This window comes from Mustela nigripes, chromosome 7 (genome assembly GCF_022355385.1).
Source record: "Mustela nigripes isolate SB6536 chromosome 7, MUSNIG.SB6536, whole genome shotgun sequence".
NCBI lineage: Eukaryota > Metazoa > Chordata > Mammalia > Carnivora > Mustelidae > Mustela > Mustela nigripes.
The window spans coordinates 7006152-7030655 of record NC_081563.1 but is presented as its reverse complement, the minus strand read 5'-3'; positions in this window follow the sequence as shown (position 1 = coordinate 7030655).

The window sequence follows — 24504 nt, the reverse complement described above, 5'->3', positions numbered from 1 at the left end:
GAAGATGTAGGAGAAGAGAAACAGGAAAACTAATGGTCTAGTGCAAAAGACCCACTTACAGTAGAGTAGAAGGGAATACATTCCAGAAAGAGAAGCCAAGAAAAGAGGAGAGGAAGTAATAACAAAATAATTCAGGAAAAAGTTTCCCAACCTAAAGGCCCGAGGGTCGAGAATGGCACTGAGTTACAGTACGGTGGAGGCAGATGGACCAATGACCAAGGCTTCCCTGGGAAGGTGGCTTGATTTTTATTTCTCTGAAAAGTTGTAAAATGTGAAGGGAGGCCCCTGGTTCTGGTGGGTGAGAAGGCTTTGCAGGGGAGGCTTTGCGTGCTGGCCGCTCAGACAGAGCGCCAGGGCCTGTGCCCTGTGGGTCCCCACCACTTCTTGAAACATGCTCCCTCCTTCCACCCTTGGGAACCACCTGCGACTTTTCTTGTGTCCAAATGTCACAGGAGGAAATGTAGGACGAGCAGGGGCTCATCAGTGGAGAAGCTTACCGAAGGGAAGTGAGGTCGAGCCTGAGTGTAGGAACTCCATTAGAGGTCCAGGCGCCCTCAACACCAACCCTCCAATGCCTGCTGACTCCCTGGGGAGCTGGAGAAAAGAACTAGGGTCTGGAACAGGGGCATCAGGAACAGGGATCCTTGAAGGCTCCACGGGGTGAATCTGTGATGGGTGAGGGAGGGGTGCTTTAAATGCATTTTGGCAGAAAGAACAGACGATACCATGACACCCCCCCTACCCCCTTGGGGTAAACCTTCATCTGCTGTCATACCTGTATGTGAGGCAGTGACAACATGTGTTTCGAAGCAGGTTGAGCAATCCTCTCATATTTACTTTGTGGTCGGGTGTGAAGAGACCAAGGCAAGGATGACAAGGCTGAGGGCCTTTCTCCAAGCGCAGGATTGATCTGTGATTCCTGAGTCACAAGCAGGCGAATGGGAGAGGCTTTCAAATCGGGGCGTTGGAGAGAAGCTTGGGTTATGTAATAGAAGCATGGTGAGTTGTTCTTGATATGATTACACTCTCAGTAATTATTATTATTATTGTTTGACCTACTCAGATAAATCCAATTAAATAGAATTATTTTGCAATCAGCTGTTCCAACGATGGCAAGGAGCTCTCTCTGTGGAAGCATGAACAATCCCTTGGGGTTATACTACACGGGCTGGTTAAGAAGACAGCCCCACCAGTATGGTCTCTTTTTGATTTTTGATCCACACAACCAGAAGAAGAGGAAGAAGAAGACCAGATACGATTCCCCCATTTTATGAGCAAGGAGTAATTTTATGGCTCAGAGATGCCAAGTGACTTTCCCAAAGTCACACAGCAGGAAAAAGACAGAGCCAAGACTGGGCTGGTCTTGGTGCTTCCAGCAAATGCAATAAGATAAAAATACTATAAAACTAATTTGAACCTTGGAAAATAAGAAATTTATTTTTCTTGATAATATAACTATATACTCAGAAACCCCCAATTAGCAAAGTGACCAAAATTAAAAAGTATTTGCTAACATGGCTAGATAAAAGATAAATAAGCAAATATTGACAGCTTCTTTTCTAGCCTTAAGTAATTAGAAATGAAAAAATATATATTCACAACAGCAAATAAAACTATCAAGTACTTGGGAATACAATATACAAAAAAGAAAAACATTTGCCTAAAAACAATAAAATACTGGGGCATCTGGGTGGCTCAGTGAGTTAAAGCCTCTGCCTTCGGCTTAGGTCATGATTCCAGAGTTCTGGGATGGAGCCCTGTATCGGGCTCTCTACTCAGCGGGGAGCCTGCTTCCTCCTTCTCTCTCTCTCTGCCTACTTGTAATCTCTCTGTCAAATAAATAAATAAAATCTTTAAAAAAATAAAATAAAATAGGGCGCCTGGGTGGCTCAGTGGGTTAAGCCGCTGCCTTCAGCTTATTATTATAATAATAATGGTGGTAGTATCATCATTGTTTATAGTATCATCATTGTTTAGCTCTTGATTTCACTGATTTCATTGTTCTAAAGTTTCACCATTTAGAAAACTACTCCCTGTTAGTTCCTGGTGAATGGTCTTTTTTCTAAAGTTTCCATGATCTATAAGGTCGTGATCTCAGGGTCCTGGGATCGAGTCCCGCATCGGGCTCTCTGCTCACCGGGGAGCCTGCTTCCTCCTCTCTCTCTCTGCCTGCCTCTCTGCCTACTTGTGATCTCTCTCTGTCAAATAAATAAATAAAATCTTTTAAAAAAATAAAAAATAAAAAAAATAAAATATTATCAAATTACATAAACCAAGACATGAATAAAAGGAAAACCATATCCTATTCTTGGATGAGAAGACATAACATATATTTAAATTTGCACCTCCTAGAATTAATATATGTATTTAATTCAATTTGAAATAGACTCCTAACAGAGTTTTGTGTGTATGTGGGTGTTTTAGGACAGATAATTGGACAAAATGATTATGAAGTTTATTTGGGAAAATAAATTCTTAAGAATATCAATTTTTTGAGGGGCACCTGGTTGGTTCAGTCAATTGAGCATCGACTGTTAATTTCAGCTCAGGTCATGATCTCAGGGTTACGAAACTGAGCCCACATTGGGCTATGTGCCGAGTGTGGAGCCTGCTTAAGATTCTCTCTCTCCCTCCCCTTCTGTCGTTTCCCTGCCCTGTGCACACATGTGTGTGCACTCGCTCGCTCGCTCTCTCTCTCAAAAAAAACAAAACAAAAAAACCACTTTTTCTAAGAAGAATAATTAGAGAAATTTGCATTTCCCAACCACGACATACCAGAAATCCACTCTACGTGAATAAATATGGTATGGATATAGGAAGAGAACATTATATCTAAAACAAAATAAGAAAGTAGAAATAGAAAGCAAAAAGCAGTATTTTAAAAACATAATACATGAAAATGATGGTCTTTAGTAATGGGAGAAGATAAACTGGTCTTCAAGATTACAACATTACAATGATCAATTTCAGATAAAACTTAAATAGAAGGGCGCCTGGGTGGCTCAGTGGGTTAAGCTGCTGCCTTCGGCTCAGGTCATGATCTCAGGGTCCTGGGATCGAGCCCCGCATCAGGCTCTTTGCTCAGCGGGGAGCCTGCTTCTCTCTCTCTCTGCCTGCCTCTCTGCCTACTTGTGATCTCTCTCTGTCAAATAAATAAATAAAATCTTAAAAAAAAAAAACTTAAATGGAAAAAGAAAGACAATAAAAATCTCAGAAGAGGGATTTCATTTCTTTTCTTTTTTAGGAAGCTATGTAACAATTTAGCAATAAGAAAATCTTTTCCTAGAAACTCAGAAGCTATTAAGAGGGAAAAAAAAGATAGGCTTGTTTATCAATATTGAACCACTTAGAACTGTTCACGGCAGAAGATACCTTAAACAAGCTGCCAATTATATATACTTGCAATTCAGAGACAAACAGTGGCTTAGGATCTATTACACAGAAATTGATGAGAGACAATCACCCCGTTAAAAAATGGAAATCAAGGATATGGAGAAACAATTCATAAAAGAGCAAATCCAAGTGACTAACAAATTATTTTAATGATTCTCAAAACTCTAATGGTATAGGAAAGGTAGTTCATATTAACTGAGGTAACTCTTCAAAATGATAAAATTAGTGAAATTTAAAAACAACAATAATACCTTTTACTCTTGGGGATATGGGCGAATCAGTACTCAGTTACTGGTTACAGCTTAATTGAGAGGCAATCTGGTAACATCTATTGAAATAATGCATATATATCCTTCAACCCAACAATAATTCCATGCCTGGGAATCATAGAAATAAAAACATCAGGATATAAGCCTTTATCTTCGAGAATTGCGGCCCTGGACAACTGTGGGAACATTATATAATTGATTCGCCGTATCTTGATAGAAAGACCCAGCATGGAGGCTTTTCCTCTAATATTTAGGAAGTGGAAACTGGGAGACATGAGCTTATCAGTTTTTGCTTAATGGGACTCTGAGCTGATCAGTATATTATTACTGCAGCTTCTTTAGCAAGAAAGCAGTAATGGATATTCTCACCTTGTCCGTCCCTCATATGGGTGGTGAGACGCAGTATCTGCCCCACCACAAACACTTTCCGGGACAACCTCACTCCCCACAGTGCCTACAGCCCGTACGGGCCACCTGACTTGGGTAGCTTGTGCACTGGCAGCTGAGGCAGGCCAGCCGGAGTCGGGGTGAAAGTGGGAGCTGAGAAGACACCAGGACAGTCACTGGTCAGTCATTTGGTGCCTGCAAGCTTTTGCACTGGGAGGTCATACCGAGCTGGGGTTGGGGTGACCACTGGGGCTGAGGAAGCAGGATTGCTGAGAGTGATGATGAGGACACCTGACTCCATCGGGGAGTTCTGGAAGACCAAGGGCCCTGTGCCTCTGCTGGCTCCTTCCTCAAAGAGTATTGATGGGGAGCAGATTCCTCCTGGTGCTGAACACAGCAACAGCCTATGTCCCACGTTCCCCTGGCATGCGACACTCACAGATACGGGCCGCCCCGTTCCCATCTCAGCTTGGTGGCGTACGAGATCTGCACCCCAGGCAGGGTTTCGTTCCACTTTCTCATCTGTTCGGTGGTGATGGTGACATGCCCGTCAGCGGGATCCGCCAAGGGGGGTATCTCGGGTGCTCAGCACAGGGTCTGGCACTTGGCAAGTACTCCGTGAGCATTGTAGTTAGTGGAAACCAAGTCAGTGCTCATTCGCTGCCCAGACCTAGTGACGAATTGGTTTCCATAACACAGCACAGGGGCACCTGGGTGGCTCAGTGGGTTAAAGCCTCTGCCTTCAACTCGGGTCATGATCCCAGGGTCCTGGGATCGAGCCCTACATCGGGTTCTCTGCTCAGCCGGGAGCCTGCTTCCCGCCCCTCCACCTTTCTGCCTGCCTCTCTGCCTACTTGTGATCTCTGCCTGTCAAATAAATAAATAAAATCTTTTAAAAAAAAAAAATCATGACACAGCGCATTCGTGTTTCTCTCTTTCTCTGCTCTCTGATAACCTTCAAGGAACTAATAAGACTTTAGATCACTTTAGGCTACTAAAGAGTATCGTGATTTGCCACATTCTGCAATTGCATTGCTAGGTATTTACCCCAAAGATACAAATGTAGTGACCTCAAGGGGCCCCTGCACCCCATATCAGCAGGGTCCACAATAGCCCAACTATGGAAAGAGCCCAGAAGTCCATCAACAGATGAATGGATAAAGAAGATGTGGTACAGATATGTACACACATAGTGGAGTGCTATGCAGCGATCAAAAAAATGAAATCTTACCATTTGCAGTGACATGGATGGAACTAGAGGTATTATGTGAGCAAAATAAGTCAATCAAAGAATGACAATTATCATACGATTTTACTCATATGTGGAATTTAAGAAACAAAACAGAGGAGCAGAAGGGAAGGGATAGAAAAATAAAATAAGACAAAATCAGAGAGGGAGACAAACTATTAGAGACTCTTAATCAAACTGAGGGTTGCTGGAGGGGAGGAGTGGGGGGATGGGTAAGTGGGGGACGGGCATTACGGAGGGCACGTGACGGGATGAGCACCGTGTTAAATAAAACTAACGAATCGCTAACCTTTTCCTCTAAAACTAGTAATACACTATGTTAATTGAATTTAAAGAAAATACAATAAAATTTTTAAAAATTGTGGGTCATTTCACCATCTTGAAACTGCTGATAAATGTTTTCAGGTGAGCACATCTACTCATGCTGCACTGAGTGGCGTACGGCCCCCAGAACAACTTAATGGTGGTTACTCTTCACAAATTCAAATATCAACTTTAAGAGGTGGCTTAAATTTTGCGTGACGGAGTTTATACGACCACCACTGTTAGCTCTAAATCCAATTCGCACAAAACCAGAGAAATTTATTTCTACTACCTTGAAGGGAAGAGAAACTTCATAAAAATTAGTGATTTTTTTTTTAATGGAAACTTCCAGAGGAACATTCCATAGACACAAAGTTCATGACCTTTGCAGAGTGGCAACATTTCTCTGCCATTTCTCCTCTCTGATTTCCCACCTCTTCTTCTTTTCCCCGCCATTACAGGGTGGCAAGGTCAGACGGGGGTCAACGACCATCATGAAGAGGAGAGCTAAACCCTCCTCATCTCTTGCTGACAGGAAGACACAGGCAAACACATTATGGTTTCTGCTGGGGTTGATGTGTGGGGCACACACCCACACACTGCTGTGTGGACTTGTTCCCACGAAATGAGTCTTTCATGGTGGGAAAGGAATATTAATTTATTTGATCGGATGCTTGTCAGCATTGTTCTGGAGGGAAAATACCAGAACCGCACCAGCAGACATAGTGATGACAAAGCATCAGCTGAAAAGTTTTCCTTGATTTACTTTAGCCTTTCTTCACCACAACTCCTGGCTGCCCCTGTGCCTTGCCTACACCAACTGAATTCATTCCATTGTTCATTCCACAGGTATCTGGTATCTTCCACGTGTTGAGGATACACAAAGAACCTAGGATCCCACCTTAAGGAGCTCCCCCTTGGGGGGCAGAAGAGGAAACACACAAAGGACCAGGGCCCAGTGCCCTGCAGAGAGCAGCTCTGGGCCGTTGGGTGGACGGGCAGACCACGGCTTCACTCGGGATAGAGGCGGCTCCCTCACTGGGTCTGGAAGGATGAGTAGACCAGGAAAAGAACCAGCAGGTAGGTACAAATGTCCAGAAGAGGGAAAGGCAGTGACCTCGGACTCCTCCAGCAGCGGGGTGGGCGGCCACCCCGTAGACACCCCGTAGAAAGTACCAGCCTTGTTTGTTGGGCTGCGTATCTTGCCCAGTGGACTGTGAAGGTGAGCGCACAGATGGCGTTTCCTTCCTTTGTGGGAGCCCCGGCACCCCACAATGGGCTTGATACAGGTGGGGCTACTCATGAGTAGATAGTGATTCAGAGGCCATCACCTGGCGAGCCCGCCGTGGGCTCCGCCGTCCTGTCCAGGCCCAGCCGGCACTTGGCATCCTTCCTCCTCCGGCAGAACCTCAGACTTGGGATTCTGATCTGAGAGCTTCATGGGTCCCTCAAAACCCCAAGATTCTTCCTCTCTCTGTACCCGTTTACAGGAAGAACACTAACGCCATCCCCCAAAACCAGGATTTTTTTTTATCCTCCTTTTTGGTCTATCAATTAATGTCAAAGAAAGACAAATGGGTAGAAGATCATACCCTTTAAAAAAAAATTAATTCTTGGATCAAAGAAGAATGTTTGGTAAACTTGCCCAGAGTTAAACTAATTGGTTTGGGAGCTGACAGAACCTTCCTGAGGTGTTCTGTTGCTAAATTAGTATTGGTCAAGGTGTTTGAAGTTCAGAGGAGAGCGGATTCTCAGAGGAGAAGCCATTTGAATAATTGGCGTCACGTGGTGCTCGCAAGCCCCCGTCCTCCAGCACCCAACCCTCCTGGAGAGATGAAAGAGACGCTTCCTCTCCCGCTGACCTGGCTCCCATGCCCATGGAGATGTTCTGGAAGCTTTAAAGAGCGAGTGGCTTCTGGAACACTCACGAACAGAACGAGAAACACAGGGAGGGCCCCCTGCCCCCACCCAGGGTCTAGACCACAGCAAGTTTCCCAACCTTAGCGGTGCTGTTGACCTTAGGACCCAATCACTCTCCATCGTGGGGGCTGCTAGGGGCTTTGTGACGCCGGTGGCAGCATCCCTGGCCTCCCCCCCCCAACCCCCAAGATGGCAGGGGCACACACACCCCCCATTGTGACAACCAGGTGTCTCCAGACATTCCTGACTGTCCCCTGACTGTCCCCTGGGAGGCCCAGATCACCCCAGTTGAGAACTCCTGGGCTAGATGTGTAGCGTCTGTTCTTCTATTCTTGGCTCTAAACAAAATGTGGTACCTGTAGCCTCAACTCAGAGACTTCCTTGGTCAGAGAGTGAGTGCTTCTTCCTCTAGCTGGTGGCCATCCTCTGCCTAGCCTTCGGTGTTAAGACAGAGATTGACATCATAGGGGCGCCCAGGTGGCTCAATCAGTTAAGCATCTGCCTTTGGCTCAGGTCTGTGATCCCAGGATTCTGGGATCGAGCCCCGGATCAGGCTTCTTGCTCAGTGGAGAGCCTGCTTCTCCCTCTCCCTCTTCCTCTGCCATTCCCTCTGCTGGCTACTAAGTCCTCTCCCTGTCGGCTTAACTCTGTTGGCTTACCTCATTCTTACATATTTGGAAAGAGCCGGGAGACTACGCTCTCTGGGACAGGTGCTCGGGGCAGAGCGCCGGCCTTGGGCTCAGTCGGGCCGCACCCGGGGCCTGGCTGTACTGTGGCAGCCCTGCGGCCAGGGCTGGGTCACAGCCGCCTCACGCTGCTCTCACCTCCTCTGAGCAAGTGGAGTCAAGAATCTTTCCTTCACAAGGTCTTGGCGAGGAGGAAGTGGGGAAACAGATGGAAAAGTTCTGGGTGCAGAGCAGATTCACAGACATGGTATATGGTCCCGTCTGGCTCCGTCCGAGTGAGGAGGCCAAGCTGTGACGGCACAGCGCAGAGCGTGACAGCAGTGCTGTCGGCGGGGGGCGACCAGGCAGCTCTCTGAAGGAAGGTGCTGGAGCTATTTCACTCGGCCGGGGCCTCTGGGCTACGTTAAACCAGGCGCAAGCTCCGTGGAAGCCTGGTGGCTGACCACCCTTAGGTTCTAGAACCATGAGACCTCAGCGCCAAGGGGACCATTCATGATCACCTCCTTCAGGGCTTCCCGGCTGTCGGTTTTAAGTAAGAAACTCAGTTCCTCCGAACTAGGTCACTGGTTCCCCTGAGACCATAAAACTGTCCCAGGCAGTGACGAAGAGCTAGGGGCAGGTGGGGAGTGGTGGGGGTGGGGGAGGAGGAGATGTCAACTCCTCTGGCGTCTCCCCAGGGGACTTCAAGGTCAGAGACACACAAGTCCAGAAGCACTTACTTCACGGTCTTAGATGTAGCACGCAGTTTGCTTCCCCTTTTTCTTACTCTGAGACCCTTGGTTCTCAACGGCACCACCGTGGGTCCTGCTGTCGGTGCTCACACACGCCAGGCATCCGCCTTAGCAGGGTGAGGACAGCCACCGAATGCAGTGTAGACCTCCTGGTGGGTCCTTCAGGCGATTGTCTTCGCCAGCATCGCAGTGCCAACGGAAACCACTTTTCCATGGACGTTTACGTCACCAGGTTGATAGACAACCTGGTCTATCAGCGTGTTTTCTTTTGTATGGAAGGCTTTGTTGTTCTTTTACTAACCTTTGTTTTCTTTAATTTTGTCAGTATGTGCAGTTTCCAAAATTAGCCCGGGAACATAAGACACATCTGAAGGCGTCTGGTTTCCATGCCCATGTCCCCTCTGGCTCTGCTCTTGCCCTCTGCTGACGGGCTACCTTTTAAATGAGGGCGCCCTGTGGGGGGGGCCTGCCTTCCGCTCAGGTCATGATCCCAAGATCCCAGGAAAGAGTCCTTGCTTAGCAGGGAGCCTGCTTCTCCCTCTCCCTCTGTCCCTCCTCCTGCTCATGCTCTCTCTCTCTCTCTCTCAAATAAATAAATAAAATCTTCAAAAAGTATAAATTTAAAAAAATTTTTTCAATTAATCAATCAATCGTCATTCACTCATTGATTTTTTGTGAAAAATGAGTGAATATATCTCGCATCTACATTTTGAATGTGTCTCTGCATCATGTATATATACATGTTATATCACCTAATATACACACAACTTTTATTTTTTTATATTTATAATTTCTAAGTTCGCATACTATATATGCACCATGCTTCTATGTCTCAATTCATCTTGAAGATCTCTCTCTCAGCAGAGTATGAAAGCTTTTTTTCATTCCTAAAATCTGTACCTCCACCCCTTTCGCTCTGACAGGTAAGGACACCGAGGCACAGAGACTGCTGTCTGCCCGCTGAGCCCCGCGCGGGGAGGTCCAGAGACCGCAGCTCCCGCCCGGGACTCCTCGCATTAACCACAGATGGACCGAGAGTCCAGGGCCCAGCAAGATGACGGGCCGGGTCCCACGCATGCCGCCTTCCGCTGTACCTCAGGCAGAGGGCCAGAGCCTCCCGGGGACCCCCTCCAGACCTCATCCAGACCACAGGCCCCAGAAAGGTGGCTAGAAAAGGCTTAGGCTACCGTCAGCCCCCTGCATCTCCCCCTGCACAGGCCAGAGGCTGGGCGAGTACGTGCACAGAGATGGCCTTCCCCATAGCCTCCCCATGCTCTGGGGCCTCAGGTGAGTCCCCTGACAGCACTGAGCTCCAGTGCCCTCATCTGTGGAACAGGGATGCCCCCACAGCTTCCACTGCAGGATGGGGTGAGGTGGCCACACAAGGGGGTGAGCCTTTCCTGCACCCCCTGGCCAGGCGGGCTACGCACGGCAGCCTGATGTCTTCAGAGACGGCCACCCAGTGACAGCCGTCCGGAGCACCAGCCAGTGGAAAGCCGGTGTGGGGGGCCGGTGGGGAGCAGTGCTGGTCAGGGAGCAGGGTGCCCTCCCCAGCCTGCTTCCTCATGAAACAGGGCCTGCGTCGGCCCAGAGCTGGGGCTCGCCTGGATTCAGCGCAGGGAATGAACATAGAGCGCCTTCAGTAGAGGCTGGGAGAGAAGCGTGGCGAGGTCCTGACGAAGCCATTTCTCCAAAAGCAGGCCCAGAAACACCAGAGCCCCAAAGCCCGGCCTCCAGCCCCCTCTCCCGGTTCATAGATAATGGCCCGCGGCCCTCGCCACCCCCAGGAGGCCTTGCCAGCCATAGTTTCCATTCTCGTGACCGCTCAGGCCGCCCCACAGCCCTGTGAGGCAGGCCCAGGAGCCGGTTATCCCAGCTTTGCAGATCGGGAAACCGAGGCCCGGGAGGTCCCCAAAATGTTAGAGTCTGTGAGAAATGTAGTAAGGGGACCCTGGTCTTCCCCACCCAGGAAGAGCACGTCCTCTACTTTGGTACCATAGGAAAGTCCCCGGGCCGCTCTGAGTCGCAGCTTCCTTATCTATAAATTCGATTCTCTCAAAAGTCCCCTCACTGCTTAGTTAACTCCTCAAATTCCAAGAATTGGGGAAAAGGATTTCCTTCCTCTGGCCCATCTGTGCCCAACCCTGCCTTGGGGGTCTGAGCCAGCAGAGCCCGGGGCCCAGTCTGGGTGCCCATATTTGGGATCGCAGCCCCAGTGGCCTGATCTCCAGGTGTTGGACTCTTCCTGGCTCTTAGTCACCTGCCCAGGAATGCAGGCACTTGCAGGAGATGACAGAGTGTCTCCGAGCTCCCGCCTGCCAGGTGCTCTCCAAGCCCGAGGCTTCCTGTTCAAATCCTTCCCAGAAGGCTGCTGCGTGCGCCCTGGAGACCGAGAGAAGGCTCTCGTGCCTGCCCTATGATGTCTCAGATTTTATCTTGCTCCCTTTGTTTCCGAAGAAGGAGATTTTTTCTGGAAGGTAAAATTAAGATGCTAACACTTCACCTCATAGATCGCTTGGAGGGAACTGATGAAGTGAGACTTTTTAAAAGCACCTTCAGCAAGGAACTAGCCCAGACGGGGCACCAGGAACCTGAAGGTGGTCAGTTCCCCAGGTGCGGAGGGGCCATGGCCTCGCCGTGGGGAGGGCATTCCTGTTTTCCAGATAAGGAAATGCCCAGAGAAATGAAAATACTCCCGGAGTCACAGAAAACGAGTGGTAAAGCTGAGATTTGAGGAAAGGGAAGTTACTGGCCCTTCCCCATTTGGGACCCAGAGCAAGCAGCTGGACTGGGCTGTGACCCCGATGGTGCTTTCGGCATTGCCTCGATGTACCTACCCCCCGCCTTGTCCTTTCTCAGACAGCTTCCCCCCGCCAGCACAGACCTCTCCCCAGACGTCCGGGATCCTGCAATGAGCAAAGCGGATACACCCTTTTCTTTTCTATGGATACCCATTCATTTTATAATTTTCAAGTCTCAGTGTATTATTTTTTTAATTTGCCAGAGAAGCGATGAAATTATATGACTCTTCTGCCTACCTTGCATTCTCTTGTTTCTCGGGGCATCTGATCTACAACACAATAGCACTGTCTTTCTCGGGTTCGGTTGCTTTATAAGCATGACTAATACAAAACAGGGGCTTAACTTTCACCCCCAAATCTCTCAGCGATTGGGGGCCGCACTAGAATTGATCCAGGTCTCCTCGGACCCCAGGCCCGTGGCTACCCCACTCTTCCCCCAGGAGAGAACCCGCCCCAGGGCATGGGTCTGCCTGCCCACCTGCCCCAGGACTCCCTAGTCTCGGGCTTCATTGCGCACAGGGCAAGTCTTCCTCTTGGAGATGAAAGAAGCAAGAATATAGACTTTTCCACACACGGGCTTCTCATCTGGAAGCCCTATCTATCTATTTATCGTCTACTAATGTTTTTAAAAGAAGGTAACTGACTCTCCCGACACAGCTCAGAGGCAGGAGGAGATGGGGTTTCCTTTTTTTTTTCTTAGGAAGAAAGAAGCCTAGAGGTGCGGGCTGGGCAGCTTTCTGCAGGTCTGGGCCTTTGAACATGAGCTAGAAAGCAAAATGGCAACAGCTCCGCTTTCCCATCAGACAACTTGACCCCCACCTGTCTCCGTTTCCCTTTGTGGTCGTGTCTCGGGCCTGCTTAAAGACCACCCGCCCAGGGAGATCAGCGTGTCATCCAGCCCTCCTCCCAGCTCAAGCATCAAGAGCAGTGACCAAGGCCAGGAGAAGATTCTAGACTTTGTCCTGGAGTCCTCTCCTAGGGAGATGACCTTCATCTCGTGGGGTTGTCACGGGATTCCAGGAGATAGCTCGCAGAGAATCCTTAACCCAAAGCTCCGCACATGTATTAGACACTTACTGTTACGATTTGCTGGCCTCTGGCTGAGATCTGTAATTATCATGCTGCATTGATTATTGGCAGGGAGCGAACACAGTATAATTTTTAAAAATTATATAAATTATCTTCTAGAGTTTTTTTAAACTTTCTATGACTATATCTGCCTTTGTTTCTGCTTGTATGGAAATTAAAATTTTGCCTTTTCCTGCAAAATTATCTTTTATAGCCTACTAGATTATGATAATAATACTTTATACTTTTGTCGGGCCTTTTATCCAGGAATCTCAAAGCACTTCATAAACTTTAATTAATTCTTGCAGCAAGCCCCGTGAGGTAGGTAAGCATTATTAACCCCATTTTACAGATAAGGAGAGCGAGACATTGAGAAGTTAAGTAATTTGCCAAAGGCCCCAAAGCATTTAGTAGCTAAGTCTGAACAAGACCGCAAAACGCCTGTCTCAGGCCCTTCTTGGCCTGCCGGGGCTGTCCTGCTGGTCTCCCCGGGGGCCCCCGGGCGTGATTGATGGGGAGGCCTCAACTGATCGCAGCGCCCATGGTTAAGTACATGTTGTTGGCCTTACAGGCGTTATGGGGAATTAATGAGGCTGACTCACGTTTCGCCCCCGGGTACTGGCCTATCTTCAGGAGAGCTGGGCAAAGCCTGCGAACCCACTTCTCAGATCGGAGCGCTCCTCGGCTACAAAACTGTCTCGGCCGGTAGACACCCTTTTCCCTCCTATCTGGACTCGAGCAAGCATCTGCTGTGAGCCAGGCATGGGCACAGGGACACTTTACCTGTGTCACCTCCTCTAAATTAATTCTTGTGGTCATCCTTGGGGTGATGTCATGACCTCTCCCTTGCAGGTGAGGACACTGGAGGCTAAGAAAGTGGAGTGACATGTCCGAGGTCCCATGGTAGAACCAGAACGCCAACCAGGTTCTACCTCCAAGACGGGCGATCTCGTCATTCGGCCAGCTGAAAACGGGCAGCCGGCTGTGTCCCAGGAAAGGCTGTGGCTTTTGCATGGGCCAACAGCAGGAGAGTAAGGGATTTCTATTGTCGTTGGAAGCCAGGTCAAGCTCATAGCTTCTCTTCTTGGATGCATGAATTAACCGGGAACTCTCCTCGAAGGTCTCGCTCTATGTAACATTTCAGGAAGGGACATGGTTTCTCCAGAACCTTTCCTCTTTCCAAAGAGCGCCAACAGACGGCTTTAACGGCCTGTCCACACCACTCCGTCCTTCCTTACTCAATGGCCTCTTACCACGGGCAGCAAAACTCCTTCCCTGGGGCTTGAGACACTGGGATGGCTCGGGATGCTTCACTTTCCTCCAACATTACTGTTGGAGTTGGACAAGCCTGGATTTGAATTCTGGTTCTGTACTGACTTATGGTTAATCTTGGGCAAGTCCCAACCTCTGCACACCCCAGTCTCCTCATCAGTAGAGGGACTGGTTGCCAGGATTAAATGAGCTGATGAACACAAAAGGCTCATGGCACAGGGTCTGCACTCAGTAGGCGCTCATTAATGTCCTCTCCCCCCTCGTGGTCTTGCCTGGTCATTGCCTACATGCTACCGTCATGGAGCTGAACGACTCATACCAGTGCTATCTTGTTCTTTGGTTTCCTTGTTGGCTTTGCCAACAGCCGGGCTCAGACTCGTGAGATCCTGCCACACCTCCCCCAGGTCATTGTCACACCCACCAGTGGTCACCAGAGCCCTCCCCCGCAGTCCCCTGTGACCACTGGGCCTTGGCTGGGGGTCCCCCAGCCCTGCCCCTCACCCCGGTGGGTGCTGCTTTTGCCTCTTTTGGATCCTGAGCCCTAGACCCTCGTCCCTGAGTTGGAGTGTTGGACTCAATGAACTTAATGGCCCAGGACCATGAAGATGTGTCCTGATGTCCCAGGATCCCCTCTGCCCCCATGTTTGTTTGAACCACAAACAGAATCTTGGGAAACCAGGAGCCTGCCCCTTGCCAGCACCCCCTCAGCAAGGGGCAGGCATAAGAGTTCAGTCCTACGGCTTGAACACTCAATGGCATTTGCATTTTGAAGACCATCCGAACCTACTGAGCAGCTCATGTTTGAAATGCTACACACCAGTCAGTAAAAAAAAAAAAAATACTAGACTCTAATGGCCCTAGAACCCATGAGATCCTGGTTGTCCTAATCTCATTCACCTAGGGGTGCGGGCAGGTCCAGAAAAAGTGCATCCAAGACCTTCAGTAGCCCTCCCCACAACTGCTCACACAGGACCAGCCCCCTAAGAGCCATCCCATGTCCTGTGTCTGTCTCTTGCAGACCCTTGCTGTGGGTGCTGAGCCACCAGCATATTGCGGGGGAGAGCCCTTGAGCAGCCTTGCCTTGGTACTACCGCCATCTTGAGTCTCGAGGGCCTTTAGTCACTAAAGCCTCACCCAGGGCCTTTAGGGGAGCTGGGAAGCGGGCAGGGCGGCAAAGCCCCTTTACAGCTCACTCCAGCAGACTCCAGTCAGATCTGAGCAGCCCACACTTACCGACTGGGGTGGATACAGTTGGATGTCACTGGAGGCAAATGATGACTTCATGCCCGGTCATTTCTGCTGAGGCCATCACAAGAACTTTCCAGAACTCAAGGTTGGAGAACCAGAGAGCAACCTTCCCTACCCTTAATTTGTTCATTCAGCCTGTACATCTTTACTGGGCACCAACTGTGTGCTTGTTCTTCAGCTATAGACCTAAAGAAGCCCAGTTATCTCGGGACAGAAAGCCTGGATGTGCACCTGCTGTTGGGTCAGAAGCACAGGATTCCCCTGAGCTTTCCTTTCCTTGTCTTGAACAGGGTCTTTGCCTTGCTGGGCTGTGGCAAGAGTTAAAGTTGACCAAGCCCGCGGAAGCATTTTTGTGAACGGGAAGCACTAGATAAATGTCAAATAACTAAGGAAATGGGGAGAGGGTGGCCAGATGATTTTGAGGTGTGGGTTCTTCCGGGGTCTTCTTGTCGTTTGCTCGATGACAAAAGTTAATAGTCGAGCAAAGACTTGGACCCATGACCACCTCCGAACGTTGCCCCGTCTAAAACAAGGTGAACTCAAAAAGAAGGACATACATACGTGACAAACTTCTCATTTTTCAAAATCCAGAAATATAAAAAGTAAAGAGAAAATCCCTCTTCTCCTTCTGCACAGGTGTACCCATAACGGCATACAGAAATGATATCCCAGCAGACGTCTTTGCTTTCCTAGAGACCCAGGACAATTCCTTATTTTTTTTTTTTTTTAAGATTTTATTTATTTATTTGACAGAGAGAGAGAGCACAAGTAGGCAGAGTAGCAGTCAGAGGGAAAGGGAGAAGCAGGGTCCCCACTGAGCAGAGATCCTGATGTCGTGCTTAATCCCAGGACTCTGGGATCATGACCTGAGCCTAATGAAGGCAGCTGTTTAACCGACTGAGCCCCCCAGACGCTCCGACCCCTGACAATTTTAAATGTTTCAGTGTGTGGACCTAGAGCGGAGGCCCATTACCTGTCCTTTGGATGGCTTCCCGGGGGGTGGGAAGGCCCTGAATCGGGGAAGGGAGCATGTGATATCACAGATCCTACTCGCACAGCCAGTGCTCTAGATCTTCGTTTCTCCAACATCTGTGTGCTCACAGATCTCCTGCGTCTTGTTAAAACACAGGTTCTGGGTCACTAGGTCTGGGGAGGGTCCTGAGAGTCTGGATTCCTACCAAGCCCCCAGGCCTCCTATAGGTCAGGGGTCCCTCTGAAGGGCAGGGATGGCTGGAGACAATGGTCCTTGTCCCTGGCAGCACATCAGGACCGCCTCTAGGCTCTGCGGGTCACGCCTGGGCACCACTCCCCTCCAAGCTTTCTGCTTTGCCTGTCGAGGTGGGGGTCTGGGCACTGGTGTACTTTGAAAGCTCCCCAGATCATCTCAATGTTCAGCTGAAGACATTTCATTGCAGGCCGGCAGACTTACCAAGCAAATACAATCTTTATAGTCTGTTTTTTTATTAAAATAAAATATGTGTTGTTAACGATAATATATTATTTCAATATTGATTCATCAATCTTAACATACCACATTTAATGCAAGATGCTAATAATAGGGAGGACGTGGTGGGCAGAGGGCAGGTGTATGAGAACTCTATTTTATGCTCAAGTTTTCTGTAAACCTAATGTTCTGAAAAATAAAGCCTATTAATTTTTAAAAAATTAACAGCTGGCTTTATGCAGACACTGACCAATCAGATGGAAACAGAGTCCATGGGGGATGGGCTGCAGCTCTACCGGGAATGGAGGGAGGGAGGGGGAGGGGAAGGGAGGGTCTCAAGTCGGGGGCTGAGCGGTCAGAAGGCTCAGGACTGCAGAATTACTTCAACATGGAAACAGCGGGCATGGTCTCAGCACCCATGTTCCAGCTCTGGATAATGCTCATATTACCAGTTGTTGCACGGGAGTTAAAGGCAGAAATGAAGGATGCCAAGAAGTGACAAGCTCGTCTTCAGATATTGTTTTCCTCATTTTATACACGAGGAAGCAGAGGCGCACAGATTCGTGACTCACCCAAGGTCACACGACTATTCAACCGCAAGCCTAAGACCCGAACCCAACCTAGTTGTCTGCCTCTAAACCTAAGCTCTTCTCTAGCTAAGGCAGCTGTTTACCAAGCCTTATCTAAGCTGACCAGTTTACTTCTCCCTGAAGACGGGTCATGAAGATGGTGTTTGCAAAGCGCCAAGAAGTACGGCTCTGTTCGTGCACAGGAAGCTAGAGCTCCTGCCCTGTTCGGCCACTCACCCCACGAAGTGGAACTTTTCCGGAGGGAGCTCCTTCTGCTTCATTTTAGACCTGGAGGAAGTCAGCACTGCAGAGACCTTAGGGCTCCTTGGTCAGTGGACCCTCCCTCCCATTTTATAGACCGGAAAAGTGAGGCTCGGAACAGGGAGGCAACCTGGCCAAGCTCTTGGCAGGGTGCGGGTCAGAGCACCGTAATTCTCCCAAGCGCACAGGTGCAATTAAGCCGGAAGGAGCCATCACCCCCCGCGGTCAGGGAGCCACAAGGCCTCTCTGTGAGCCGTGCAGGGATGTAGATGGGAGTTGTCCATGTGTGACTTCACAATGGGGGACAGGGATGGCTACACTTCCCCTGGGCTTCAAATCTGCAACTCAGCATCCCTCCGGATCCTTCATCCGGCCAGCGCGCGCTTCACGAGAGTAATGGTTAGAGGAGAGTCCACTTAGCGTAATAAGAGGTTTGGTTTTATAAGCAGGAGGAAGTGCCTTTGTCCAGCAGCATGAAAAAGTGGATTTGAAAAGTTAAAATTATGTCATGGGGTGGCTCTCAGACTCCGGCAATGTCTCATACCTCAGCAGAGAGCTACAGGGATGCTTTCATCCAAAGGGAGGTCAGGGCTGAGGCTGCCCAGCCTGTGGCTCAGGGAGCCGTTCCCACTTGCTTCTAAAGCGCTGAGTCAACAGGCTTTCCAAGGAATATCCTGTCCTCGGCCGCAGTCCCGTCCTGGGAACAAGGTTCCTGGAGGGCCAGGCTAAAAGGAGTCACTGGCTCGGTAGCTTCGGATGGTCTTCAAAACGCAAATGCCGTTGGGCATTTGTAGGTTGTACAAATTGTACAAATTGTACAAATGTTGCAATTTGTACGTCTGAAACCAACATTGATAGTGTTCCCCTGGAGCTTCGGGATCCGACATGGTAACCACCAGCCAGGCACAGCTATTTCAAAGTTTACACTAATCAGGAGTGCCTGGGTGGCTCCATTGGTTAAAACCTCTGCCTTCAGCTCAGGTCATGATCCCAGGATTCTAGGATCGAGCCCTGCATTGGGCTCTTTGCTCAGCGGAAAGCCTGCTTCCTCTAATCTCTCTCTGCTTCCCTCTCTGCCTACTTGTGATCTGTCTGTCAAATAAATAAATAAAAATCTTTTAAAATAAATAAATAAATAAATAAATAAATAAATAAATAAAAGTTTACACTAATCAAAATGAAATATAATCATAAATTTGATGTCTCAGTCACTCCGGCTCATTTCAAGAGCCACATGTGGCTCGCAGCTGCCATATTGGACAGCAGAAATACCCAACTTCCAGGGCACCTGGGTGGCTCAGTGGGTTAAAGCTTCTGCCTTTGGCTCGGGTCATGATCACAGGGTCCTGGGATCAAGTCCCAAGTTGGGCTCTCTGCTCAGCTGGGAACCTGCTTTTCCTCCCTCTCTGTCTCTGCCTGCCTCTCTGCCGACTTGTGATTGCTATGTCAAATAAATAAATAAAATCTTAAAAAAAAAAAAAAAAAAAGAAATACCCAACACTTCCATCATCAGACATTGACTGGTGCAGGCGTAGAAAGTGAGCACCTCTGGCAGGAGGGGTGCCAAGAGCGTATCATGTAGACCTGGAGAGCCAATCAGAAAGGCCCACACTACAAGAGCATGTGGGAGACTCTGTAAGTCTAGATGTGATCAGAAGATCTAGAGTTGGGGACAGTGAGGCCATCCTACAAGGAGAAATTCGCCAGCTCCATCGAGGTGCCAGACTGGCTCTACCCAGAATACAGCTTCATAGATCTGTTCTCACGTTATCACATAACACATTTGTCCAAATCATTATAAAACATTCATAAACACACTTGTAAAGACGGAGTACTCTTATCCTACGGCTACAGCATAATTTTACCCTCCTTCCACTCGTGTTGGATGTTTGAAGTGTTTCCCATTTTTGTTATTATAAATGACATTTTCATGAACACCCTTGTGACTAAAATGTCATCTGCTTTTCAGAGTCTATCTGTGGATTGGCAGAGCCCTACAAGTGGGTCTTCTAGATTCAAGGGTACAACATGTTTAAGGTTTCTCATACTGAAGATTGTGTTCGGTATGTGTGGTACCGGTTTAAATGTCCTCACTGTATGGGAGAGCGACAGTCACACCCGCAGCCCAGACAGGTTCATCAGTGAAGGTCCCCGGGCAGCTCATGGCTCCTCCCTTCCTCCTGCCTGAGTAGTGCTTTCACCCTCCACGTGCTGCTGTTGGTTGAAAGCCCAGTCATGGCTTTCAACTCAGGCCACTTGAACTTGAAAGCTCAGGCTACTGTCTCAGATTCGTCTGAAAGGTCATTGGCGACAGGCCTCCCAGAATCCCAGAGATGGGCGTATGGCCTGAGCACAAGGTTCAGGCAGATGCATTCTGGGGAGAGACAATGAAAGAGGAGTGCCCAGGAGGCCATGAGATCTGAGAGATGAGGGGAGGGTCACCTAGAGGGAGGGGACAATGAGACTTCTCAGTCAATCCAAGACATGTTGAGAGTGAAGAGAACACAATCACTCATTACACAGAAACAACAGCGAAAGTCAGGGCTGACTGTCCCAGGCAAACCAGGATTTATACCCGCCTTACAATCTCATCTGGGACCACATGTCTACCCTAAAGTCAGCACCAAGAGTCTGTATGGAATGGCACCCCAGACATCAGAAATGAGGACCTAATTAGGGACTGTGGGTATTTGGCTTCTTAATGGATGCAACAAAGGGAAAATATGGCCTTGTTGTCCTGTGAAAGTGCAGTTTCATGGGGTAACAGGACAACACGTGCCCCTCAAAGCTAATAAACCACCTCATCAAGGAAGCAGAGACCAGACAAGACCAGATATGGCCCAGAGACCCAGGAGAGGGCAGACGTAAACAGATCCGTAGGAATGTAGTTACTAGGATTTCACTGATTCGAGATGAGGCAAATTTCAATCAGCAAAGATCTAAGGGGAAGGCATTCCAGGAGAGGGAACTGGCTGGGGTAGATTCAGAAGCAGATATGAGAGTTCTCAACTGTTTGTTGTCGAGCCGCTCCCAACTGTCAAGGCCGGCACCAGGCACCTATTCTCTATGGAATAATCCAGTAACCAACAACCATGCGAATTCCTACGTCCCGCAGTCCTACAAAATAACAGTTAGATGCCCCCACTCACAGAAAGGGGAGAGACTTTCCAGCAAGAGCCCAGGGCCAGCTGTAATGAGAGCTTCTGTTTCTGCTCACCAGGACCTGTGGCTTCAGACAGGAGGGACAGCCCCCAGGACAGGCAGTAGGGACCTGCCAGGTCTGCAGGTAATTTGAAAAAGATAATAAAGCTGACCGGAAGCGGCGCTGCTGTCACTGTTCCCTGGCCTGTCAAGTCTCTCCAGCGGCACAGATGAAATACTCCTCCTTAAAAATGTCCTTCGTTCTAAACAGTCGCCACGGTCATGATCACGTTTGAATAATATGTCTGTGAAACGTTTTCATTGCTCCGCTGGTTCATAACCGTCCTACTCTGCACCTTGGAGTAATTCGGAAATCTGTCAGTTCTGTACCTGGCGCCTGATTCACACAGACCTGGCTGTGTGTGTTTGCTGTTTCTCGTGGTTTGCAGAGCTTCGGGAGGCTAACCGGCTGGTCCTCGCCAGTTGCCCAGGACGGTTCTGCCTTTGACACTGAACGTCCCTGCCTATGAGCCCAGCCCGGGAACAGGCCACGTCGCCGCCTCCCATGACAGATAATGAAATAAACAACGGCACAGGGTTGTGAAGGCAGCACAGAGCTTGAATTATTCCGTCCTTCCCTATGTTTCAGTAGGGAAAGTATAAGCTGTATAGAAAGTGGGTGTGCTGAACGCAACATGGGATATTTGTATTTGGTGGGTACGGATTCTCGTTCATATGCGAAACGTTTAATTCAATTTGGATGGTATCTGTAGAATTGAGTTTTTTTTAAAATTTTAAAACAATTTCTTGGTTGTTTTAAACCTCAAGAACAAATCAAGAAAGTGATCATTGCTGCTGGTTTTTGCAGAAGTTACTAACGGAAAACAATTTAGTTGTATCAAGGAGAGGACGTTAAAAAGTTTTCTGTTGCAGGTGTCAACCTCAGGACACTGGCGCTATGTGTATATTATCTCATTTAATCCCCATGGCAATCCCAAGAGGCGGCTTCTGTTATCTCCCCCATTCAGAGACAAGACGACTGAGATTCAGGAAAACGAACTGACTTGCCAGGGAGGGCTAGGATTCAAATCCGTACACTCTGTCGCCAGAGCTCGCTCTCTGACTCCTGTCCTAGGAAATGACCCCAAAGCTGGGCTCTTCCAGAGCCCAGGTATGCAAGCCCAGCAGATTTATTTATTTTAGAGAGAGAAGGGAGAAGAGGGAGGCAGATGGAGAGAGGGAGAGGGAGCATGCCCGCCAGTGGGGGGGAGGGCAGAGGACGAGAGAAAAAGAATCTTCAAGCTGACTCCCTGCTGAGCCCAGAGCCTGACTTGGGGCTCGATCTCATGACTCTGAGATCATGACCGGAGCTGAAACTGAGAACCAGATGCTTAACCCACTGAACCACCCAGGTGCCCCATTCAGAATTTTTGGTAAGAATATATATTATAGCTGCTTCTTCCAGTTGTAAAGGCTATGTAACAAATTATTCCAAACTTTAGCAGGGTAAAGCTACCATCCATTACATGTGCAGATTTGGTGAGTCAGGGATGGTGGGGCCCGGGTGGTCTCTGCTCCATGACGTCTGGGTCTTCCGCAGGGAACATATGGTGGCCAAGTGACTCCCTGCCTTGGGGTGGGCTTGTTTGTGCCGGCGCTGGCTCTCTGCTGGCTAGGAGCTCAGTTCTGCTGGGAGAAAACTTCTGCATGGGACTCTATACCAGGCCTAGGGTTCCCAGAGCACAGTGGCCTCAGGGCAGCCTCTTATCTTACAAGGTGACCCAGGGCTCCAAAGGTCAGCGTCCCGGCTTGCAAGGTGGAAGTTGCCTCGCCTTTGCCTCATTCTGGAAGTTTAAACAAGCCGGAAAGGCAGCCCACGCTGCACATCAGGTCTTGAAGGGTGGGAGAGGGGAGGGCTGCCTTTGTAAAATCCAATCTGGGTCACTTCTCTCTCTCCTTATCCAGCTGCTTCCTCACTCTTCCAGGCCCAGCTCTAAGCTGGGCTCTTCCTGGCACTTCTGGCCTCCTGAAGGACCCAGGTCCCTCCTGAGGCCCCAACCCAGATGACACCGCTGGGCATGCCCCGGGAGATAAGGGAAGGAGATAAGGGAAGGAGATAAGGGAAGATTTCTAGCGCCGGTGGGTGAATAGAAATCAGTTGAAGCCAAACAGGGAGGTTCCGCCCTCCTCCCTAGAGACGGAGAAGGCAAGGGGATGTGATCCTTTCCCCTTAGTGGGACGGAAGGGAAGCCCGCCGGGGAGAGGTAGTGCTCGGGTAAGGAGAGAGGGAGGAAGAGACGCCTTCTCCCTCTTTCCAAGAGCCTTTGCTTTTGTAAACTGTGTTTGATGTCTAGAGCCAGGCCAGCCGTCTGCCACCATGAAGACAGCTGGGCCCTCACCCTGGGCATTGAAGTGAGAAAGACCAACAGGACCTGGGTCTTTGGTGGTGGGCAGGTGTTTCTGAATGGATGAATCTGGAGCCTCCCTTCCGTGACCCTTCTTGGCAAGCGAGGTGATTAGTTTTCCCTGTTGCTCAAGCCAATAGGAAACGGGATCCTGTGCTTACTGGAACTCTTCTTGGGACGTGTCCTCCAAGTCAGCAGGAAGATGTTGACAAGCCTTTGGGAAGGGAGCCGTGCTTGTCATCAGCCAGCTTGATCTTCATGCCCATCCCCCCAGCCCCCAGGTCAGGGCTGTTTTTCGGGGGGATGGAGACAGGGCAGAGGCTGAGCCCTGAAAATCACTTGCCAGGTCTCTTGCCAACAGGGTCCAATCAGGAGGTCCCAGTAAGAGAGTGGAGAATGGGAGACGCCATGTCTTTCTCCTCCTGTCCCTCTGCTTCGAGCAGCGTCCCTGGCATTGGCTGCTTTCCCTCGGTATGTCCAGCCCCCTCTGGTCAGTGCCTCTCTGTGGTGGCCACAGTGATGCTGGGGGCCCTTCCTCCCTTTCACGCCCAGCCTGTGGGTGGTAGGGGCTTTCTGCAGCTGTTAGATACTGTTATCTCTGTAACCAGCTCCCATGTTCAATTCACTCCACTGAACTGTGGGCTGGGTCTTGAATGATACAGGCATGGCATGCCAAAGGGGAATGTTTAATACCTGCATTGGGTGGCTAAGCCCTCCTCCTGCCCTTCAAGATCACTGGGTCCTGTTGTCTGCGAGGAATTGGTTGGGTTGATGGGAAATGCAGACTGAGATCTGTCTGCGCAACCAAGGAGTGGCCCCTGGGGGGTCAGAGGCTGTACCCAGAGTGAGTCCCATGCTACAGCCCTCAGTTCCCTCCCCAAGTGAAGCTCGGTACATGGATGGTGACCTCTCTCCATGCCTTTACGCTGGTGCCCTCTGCCCCTCCACAGCTCAGCCCAGCCCTGCAGGAGACTTCCCAAGCCCAGGCTTCACTGTTTCTAATAACCAGAGCCTGCTCATGCCTTTGTCCTTGGGACCCCCTGGGAGTACCCCATGGGGCCACCGTGCTGGTGACCAGAAACAGAGCACTCGCCTGGGACCTGGGCTCCCCTCTGACTGCACATTCCTTAAGGACAGGGACCTTCTTGGCCCAACTCCTCCTTGGCAGCTAGAGGCGGCCTGGGCTAGAATCAGGGCCAGGGAAACATGTGTCCCCTTGAGTTACTCCTACAGGCTCTCCTGATGAGCCCAGACAGAAGTTGCCTTATGCTGCCCCCCCCTGGGGGGGGTCAGCCCATCATGATACTCTTGGCCCTTGGGTCTTGGGTCTGACATGGCAAGGATGTGGAGCTCATAC